We start from the raw sequence: 7944 nt of genomic DNA, 5'->3' as shown, positions 1-7944 counted from the left end.
GTCTGCCTCTAAAAAAGTTGAGTCTCCTCAATATGTGGAGGGCTCCTAGTATCGCTGTCGATTAAGTAGTTTTACCGCCTGTTGATGAGTAGAGAACCTTTTATCGGTCTTCTCTACCACTGTCCTGATTTCTCAACGATGCTTTTAATACGTCGTTGGTTCTCTTTCTTTGGCCCTTCGAAATTCTTTCTCTCTTTAGAAGTTGCTCTGGACCTCTGTGAGTTCCTGTCGTTAGTCTGTCAATATATTTGAATGTCAAGAACTTTTAATACTTTTCTGTATAATTATAATCTTCTTTACCCACCAGTCTTACGTCTTTTAAATATTCTCTGAGAAAATAATATTCGCTTCTGAACTTGTCAGCAGTAAACACTGAAATGATGAACTGCAATTGTTGGAAGGAACCAACAAAGTTTCAACTATTTTTTGTTAACAATCTCGGAAACAATTCCTTCTCTTCCCATTTTCATAAAACTGATTGTTAAAATGAATGAATAAATTATCTGAGTTTCACCTCATTGTCAAATGGCACTCAACATAGTGGGCCATCCGAGGACATACCTCATGACGTGGTATCAGAGCAGACAAGTTGCTCCTTCTCTCACCTTCTTAACCACGAAGTCTCACAAGTTGAAAAGCCAAATGAGATGACCACGAAAATGATTTTTCAAATCCTGGACACTCAAAAATCCTTGATGGCCTCTCTTCTTGACGAAACTAAAAAAATCAGGTCAGAAAACGCCCAACTTCGCGAAATAAATTATAGCTTACTACAAAAAATTTTGGATTTAACAAATCTTATTCAAAACTCCAGTAGATCCTTCAGTCCTACAAGAAACTTGGCGAAATCTACAGAAAATCCCACATTTCAACCGACTCCTATAGCAGAAGCCACTTATGCATCTATTGTAAGGCAACCTCCACATCCTCCAGTATATGCTCCAGTTACTAGTCAATCTCAGAAAGCGTGTAAATATGGCAATAGATCTGTCAATCCACTCCTAGAAGATGTCATTTTCTCCAGGAAGCAGGCAGATCACATCCAAGGACAACGGAATCAATCTGCCTCTAATCAGACAGGAAGACATCGACACACCCCTGCTGTTGTGGGAACAGCTACCAACTCTTCAATCAGAGCAGTCCCTAGAACTAAAAGTTCAACCAAGGGTATTTTCGTCTCGCGACTCGAACCCCAACTGGGCGGTACAGAAGTACAGCAGCATATCCGAACTCAACTGCAGATAGAAGTAAATGTAATAAAAATGAATTCCAAACACGATTCGTACAGCTCTTTCTATATTCAGTGTCAACAAACGGATTTTGATCTATTACTAAAGGATCACTGCTGGCCTGAGGGAGCCATCATTCGGCCTTTCTATGGACGCCCCCCTCTTCCTCGTACTGGGTCATCAGCCAGTGACTTAGCTATCGAAACTGGTCAACGGGATTGACAATTCGAGCATTTTTCAGATATTCTGGAATCTCAACTGGAAAGAACTTCTATAAATGATTCATCAATCTCTTCATCCTACCAGAATTTGAATGACTCTAACTCTTGCGAAAATACCTTTCTGCCATGTCACTTGCCAACAATTAAACCAAATAACTTATGCCTCACTACAGCATCAAAAGATGCAATTACTGTATTCTATATGAACGCACGCAGTCTTGTAAAACATAATGATGAAATCCTCGCTCAACTGACATCGTGGAATCTCCATCCAGACCTGATGGTTTTTACTGAGACCTGGTTCTCTCCTGAAGTTTCAGTCCGATTTCAAGACTATGCTCTCTTTCACAGCTGCAGATGTGATTCTAAAGGGGGTGGAGTTGCTATTTACGTTCACAATCATCTGCGATGCTCTGCCTTTCCTATCACAAATCTGCCTGATCAAGCTTGTGAAATCACTTTTATCCGCATTGCTTCTCTGGTGATTGGGTGTCTATATCGACCTCCCTCAGCTTCAGTCAACAGTTTCTTTGTAACTCTCGACAATATTCTATCTCACTTCACAAGCAAATCCCTTAGTCTTCTGCTGATGGGAGACTTTAATATTAACATACTTCAAAGCTCTTCCTCTCAAGTGCAAGACCTCCTAGATGTCATTTCTTCCAATGGTTTTTCTCTTCTGACTGACGGAATTATCCCGACTAGAATGGGAGAGTCCCACAATTCCCTTCTTGACTTCGCAATTGGGGAATGCTCACTAACCTATGCAGTACTGGATGCAACCATTTCTGATCATCGTCCCATCTTAATGGTAATTGAAAATGAAGAAATTGTGGAAGAGATCATGCACAATTACAGATCTGTGACTCCAGGCTCTCTCAATCAGCTCTGTTATGATCTCCAGCAGTCTTCGTGGGATGGGGTGATTAGCACAGATGATCCTGAAATTGCGACGAACGTCTTCTTTGAGCATATCCTAAATAGTTACGAAAAATGCGCATCATACATCAGGATCCCAGGGATTAAAAAGACCACTAGGCCAAGACGGAAATTATGCCCATTTATGTCAAACAAAATTTGTAACATGCTAAAGAAAAGGGACAAACTTGCAAGAATTGCTAGAGAAACAGGAAAGGAGGCGGATAAAAACAAATACACAACGTACAGAAACAAAGTCACCGACACTATTAGGTCGGAGAAAAGGAATTATTATAGTTCCCAACTTAAAGGCGTCATTACAAGCAAGGAAAAGTGGACAGTCTTGGACAAGCTACTACCTGGAAGGAAAACGAAATCACAGAGCTACGTTGGAGATGTAGTTGAGAACGAGGTACTCATTTCGGATGACCACGAAAAAGCCGCAGCCTTCCGTAATCACTTTATCTCAAGTGTGAATAACCTTTTTAAAGACGAAATTGACTCTAGAGATAATGCAACGAGTGAATCTGTCAAGCACTCAATGAGGAGCTCTTTTTTCCTCGCTCCGCTCTCAGATCAAGATATTTTAGAAGCAGGACATCAACTAAAAGAAAAGGGAGCCCCTGGCTTTGATGAAATATCTCCTGCTCTGCTGAAAAAGGTCCTTAACTCAATTCTAACACCACTGAAGTATATTTACAATCTTTCCTTTCAATCTGGTAAATTCCCGTCTCACTTCAAAAAAGCAGTCATTGTTCCTGTTCCTAAGGGAAAAAATTGTAACTCTATCACAAATTTTCGTCCAATAGCTCTTCTCTCAGTTTTTGCAAAATTATTCGAAAAAATTCTTCACGGCAGACTCATGGGCTTCCTGGAAGTCAATCAGCTTATCCATCAACAACAGTATGCTTATCGTTCAAAAAGATCAACTGACCTGGCAATTGTTGACTTCTGCTCTAGGATCACGGACTGTCTTGAAAAGGGTCACTATGCAATAGCACTGTTTCTAGACCTATCAAAAGCTTTTGACTGCATAAATCACAATATCCTACTCAACAAGCTCAACAATCTTGGCTTGAGAGGAAAAATTAACCTTCTCATTGAAGACTACCTTACTGATAGGCCATTTGTCGTCAAAACAAACCAGTCCTTTTCAGACATTTCTTATTTCTCCAGGGGAGTACCTCAAGGCTCACTTCTCGGACCTATCCTATTTGTTCTTTACATTAATGAATTTCTCTCTCATCTTCCATCTTCCCACCTAGTAGCGTATGCCGATGACATCTCTATTCTAATCACTGATAAAGACCCTAACCAACTTCAATGCAAGATCTCTGCCCTGCTCTCTGAAATGCATAGTTGGCTTCAAAAGAATCAGCTGATACTAAACCCAGAAAAATCCAAATATATGGTGTTTAGGACGAAAAATAAACCATTAAATATTGATTTCGAAATAACATATAAAGGAAAACAACTGGAAAGGGTGAATGATACCAAGTTTCTAGGAATCTGGCTAGATGACAAGCTGAGTTGGGATAAACAAATGATCACCTTACGAAAGAAGACTTCGTCACTAGCAGGAATACTCGCCCGAGCCTCTGCCTGGGTACCTCCTTCCCTTCTCAGACTAGTATTCCTTTCCTTAATACAGCCTCACGTCACATATGGAATCATCTCATGGGGTACGACCAGTCAACATAACCTTAGGAGAATCAATTCAATCGTCAATCGATGTGTTCGTTCAATTTTGGGCCTTCCCTGGAATGCATCGGTGACTTCGAGATATAAGGAAGCGAGACTCTTAAGCATCTACCAACTGATACAAAAAGCTGAGGCGGTTTTTGTCTACAATGCTTTGAAAACACCAAACTTTCCTCCTCTCTTTAGATCCTTTTTTATAACAATAGAAGAAGAAGGAATAAGATATAATTTAAGAAACGAAGCGAACCTGAAGGTTCCGCTTTTTAGAAAAGCCATAGGTCAAAAAAATATAAAATACAGAGGCGCAAAAACCTGGAATAATCTTCCTGAAAATATCAAAAATGCCATTTCACTAAACAGGTTCAAGAAGCTCCTAACTGAACACATCACCAGGAATGTCTGATATAAATCACCTTCCACTGAACTTTCCACAATGCATACCAGCTTGGAAACTATGTAAACAAGTTGAAAGAATAGCTATCAAAAAGCTTGTAACTCTATACGCAATTATTTCATAATTTTTTTCTTTCATACTTGTTATTGTAAAAGTACTCACAATGTAATTATAAGTATGTACTGTTGTTAACCACGCGACATGTGTGGTTGGTTTACGAAGTCTCTGTAATGGAATGTAGAAACATGTCCGATTCATGATGTATCTGTTTTTATTGTTATCTTTTTCAAAGGGAACACCCCCTAAAAAGCCTCTGGCTTATGTGTTCTCCCTCCCTTCTTGCTGTTAACTCCCAACAATTGTAACACAAAATAGGGATAAATAAATTATTATTATTATTATTATTATTATTATTATTATTATTATTATTATTATTATTATCTCTACTACAATGGCGACATTTGACATCAAAATTAGATGATGGAATAAAAGTTTCAGAAATATTTCGACGCGATTATATTAAAATTTTTCAGCCGTAGATTTCAAATGCCTAAATTTGATTTATTTACAACGGCCAGTGAACTTAAAAGCTGGTTGTTTGTTTGTTTGGTTTGGATTTTATTGGTGCATTAGCAACTAAGGCTATAATGCGCCAAGACCAGGTAATATATAAAATTTAAGCTCTCACTTTACCTAATTAGTTAGGCCACCAAGGAAACGACAAACAAATTCCACAAGGGGAGAAGTCATCCCGCAACAAAGACGCCGCTAGGCACTTATACCAAGACCTGGTAGGATAATATCAACAAAATAATCTTGGACAGCATGTTTCCTGGACATATTACTCCCACTACACCAGAACATTAACAACTATGTCAAGACAATGATACCTATACTACCACCAATAAGGAAGAACCGCTGACCATCACCGAACTTCACACTGCTGCAGCAAAACTGCGCAACAAGAAATCACCGGGTATCGACCTACTGGAGCCTGAAATTGTCAAGAAGGCCGTCGAGACAATTCCAGATGTAATACTCACTCTCTTTAATCACTGCCTTAATGAGGGATGCTTTCCACAAGCTTGGAGGACTGCCAAATTGCGCTTAATCCTGAAAAGTCCAAACAAGCAACAGGACCTTCCGGAGTCATACCGACCGATAGCCCTTCTCTCTGTGCTAAGTAAACTCTTTGAACACCTCCTCAAAGATAGAATCGAAACTTGCTACATGGCTGCAGGCCTACAATCACAGAATCAATTCGACTTTAGAAGGGGCTGCTCCACTTTGGATGCCCTGGAAAACATTACCAGAGCTGCTGAAACAACAAACCATAAATATCTACTTGTAATCGCAATAGATTTTGCCGGGGCATTCGACACCCTGTGGTGGCCAAGCGTACTCCGCAGACTCCGGAAGGCCAACATCCCGGCCAACCTATACCAATGCGTCAAAACATATTTTGACAACAGAATGGCTGTCGTAGAAACTCCATATCGTTCTGTTTCCAGACAGATCTTCAGAGGCTGCCCACAGGGCTCAGTCTTGGGTCCGCTCTTCTGGAACATGGTTCTCGACGGTTTCCTAAACCTAGACCTATGTCGTGTGGCAACTCAGGCATACGCGGACGACCTGACCCTGGTACTGCGAGAGGACAGCAGAGCCAGGCTAGAAACTTCTGCTACTCGTGCCATTGACACCTTACAGAAGTGGACTGACGAAAACAATCTCCGCATATCATCAACCAAGACCAACTCAATACTGTTAAAAGGTACCCTGGACATCAGGAGACCACCCCAAATCCGCATCCAAGGCACTACAATTAAGCTCACAAAGGAACTAAAACACCTCGGAGTTGTCCTAGATAATAACCTCTCATTCACCCTCATCTGACCTACATACAGAAAAAGATCAGAAGATACTCTGCTCTGTTCATGAGGGTCTCCCGCAAGGATTGGGACCTGCGGAGGAGAGACCTCAAGCTATTCTGTAAAACAGTATTCCTGCCTGCCATAACGTATGCCGCTGGCGTGTGGTACCGGAAGGCTACCACGGCCGTCAACAGAAGAAAACTGGAAACCACGCAGCGGTATATATTACTTACAATAACAAGAGCTTGCAATACTGTAAGCACACACGCTCTCCACGCCCTGACAGGGACCCTTCCCCTAGACCTGGAAATAGTCTTCCGCGGCCTAACATATCAACTCTCCATGGGACGAGAGGCTAACCACCTGAACTTCACCGTGGACTTTGAAACTGACCACAAAGTGGAACGCAGACGTCTCCTCGCACATCTCAACCAGAGCTGGCAAAACCGCTGGCAGACATCAACCAAAGGTGAAATCACTAAAAAAATTATTCCTGATATCCAACTGGTGTACCCAAACTATCCACCTTGGCTTTCTCCTGGACTTCTCGCCACCTACCTGTTGACCGGCCATGGCGCCATAAGAGAAAAAGTCCATGGATGCGAATTGAGTGACACCCCCCCCCCATGCCACTGCGGTCTACGCGAGACATGGGGGCACTTGATGTACGACTGCTCATGTACGAGGATCTCTGCTGTCGTTTATAACCACCACCCAAATAATGCTACGAGACCAGGAATATCTGATACTAACTGAAAAAGATACTTATAGTGCCTTCACTCAAAAATGCGCAAGACATCTTCACAAGAAGGCGGACTCTCCCGCATCCACCACCACGACAGCAACAACCATGAAATGAATAACCTATGACAGCAAACAATACACACCAACAACTAACTGCCTCAGAAAAAAAAAAAAAAACATGATAAGAGGATCGCACCAACCGGACCTAACCCACGAAAAGTGCACACCGGATATGTGGACCTCCTCCGGACGAGACACAGCCTTATGAGTGACTTTCTGTTCAGCTGAATTCCAACCAGCCCAATGAGACCGCAGAGCTTTCTGCATAAGCCAGCCATAATGGCAATCGGTGCTGGCGCTGTTGCTGAAATGCTGAAAAGAAAAAGACCTAGTACATCCAAGTTTTGCATGATCTGCATGAAGATTATCCACGTTGAGCAGCAATGTTTGCAGAACTTGTCGATCAAATCCAAAATAACAGCTTAATGGACCACACTGTGAAATCTCCTTGAAAATCTTTCCCTAATTTCACAAAACTTCATTCCTTTTATGTGGGATGTTACAACAAAAATTCGCTCTTGAACATTCATCACGATTTATGATAAATTTTCAAGAAAGAAACCATTAAAAGTTTAATAAAAATTATAATAACATCTCTTGCACGTTACAAATACTTGTTTTATGTAAAAAAGAATAAATATATTTGTCATAATTAAATTTATTTGAAAATCACACTGTTTCACCAAAATATGCAGTGACTTTTGGGACAATGTACAACAGAACACTTTTCTGGCTTTTACAGAGGTTCTGTATTCATCACAAGAGTATTAACATCGCAGATGTGGGAAACTATAGGTACTCAAACA

The sequence above is a fragment of the Mastigoproctus giganteus genome, chromosome 5 (genome assembly GCF_048544385.1).
Source record: "Mastigoproctus giganteus isolate SK-2022 chromosome 5, ASM4854438v1, whole genome shotgun sequence".
NCBI classification, from domain to species: domain Eukaryota; kingdom Metazoa; phylum Arthropoda; class Arachnida; order Uropygi; family Thelyphonidae; genus Mastigoproctus; species Mastigoproctus giganteus.
Note: the sequence above shows the minus strand (reverse complement) of the source record.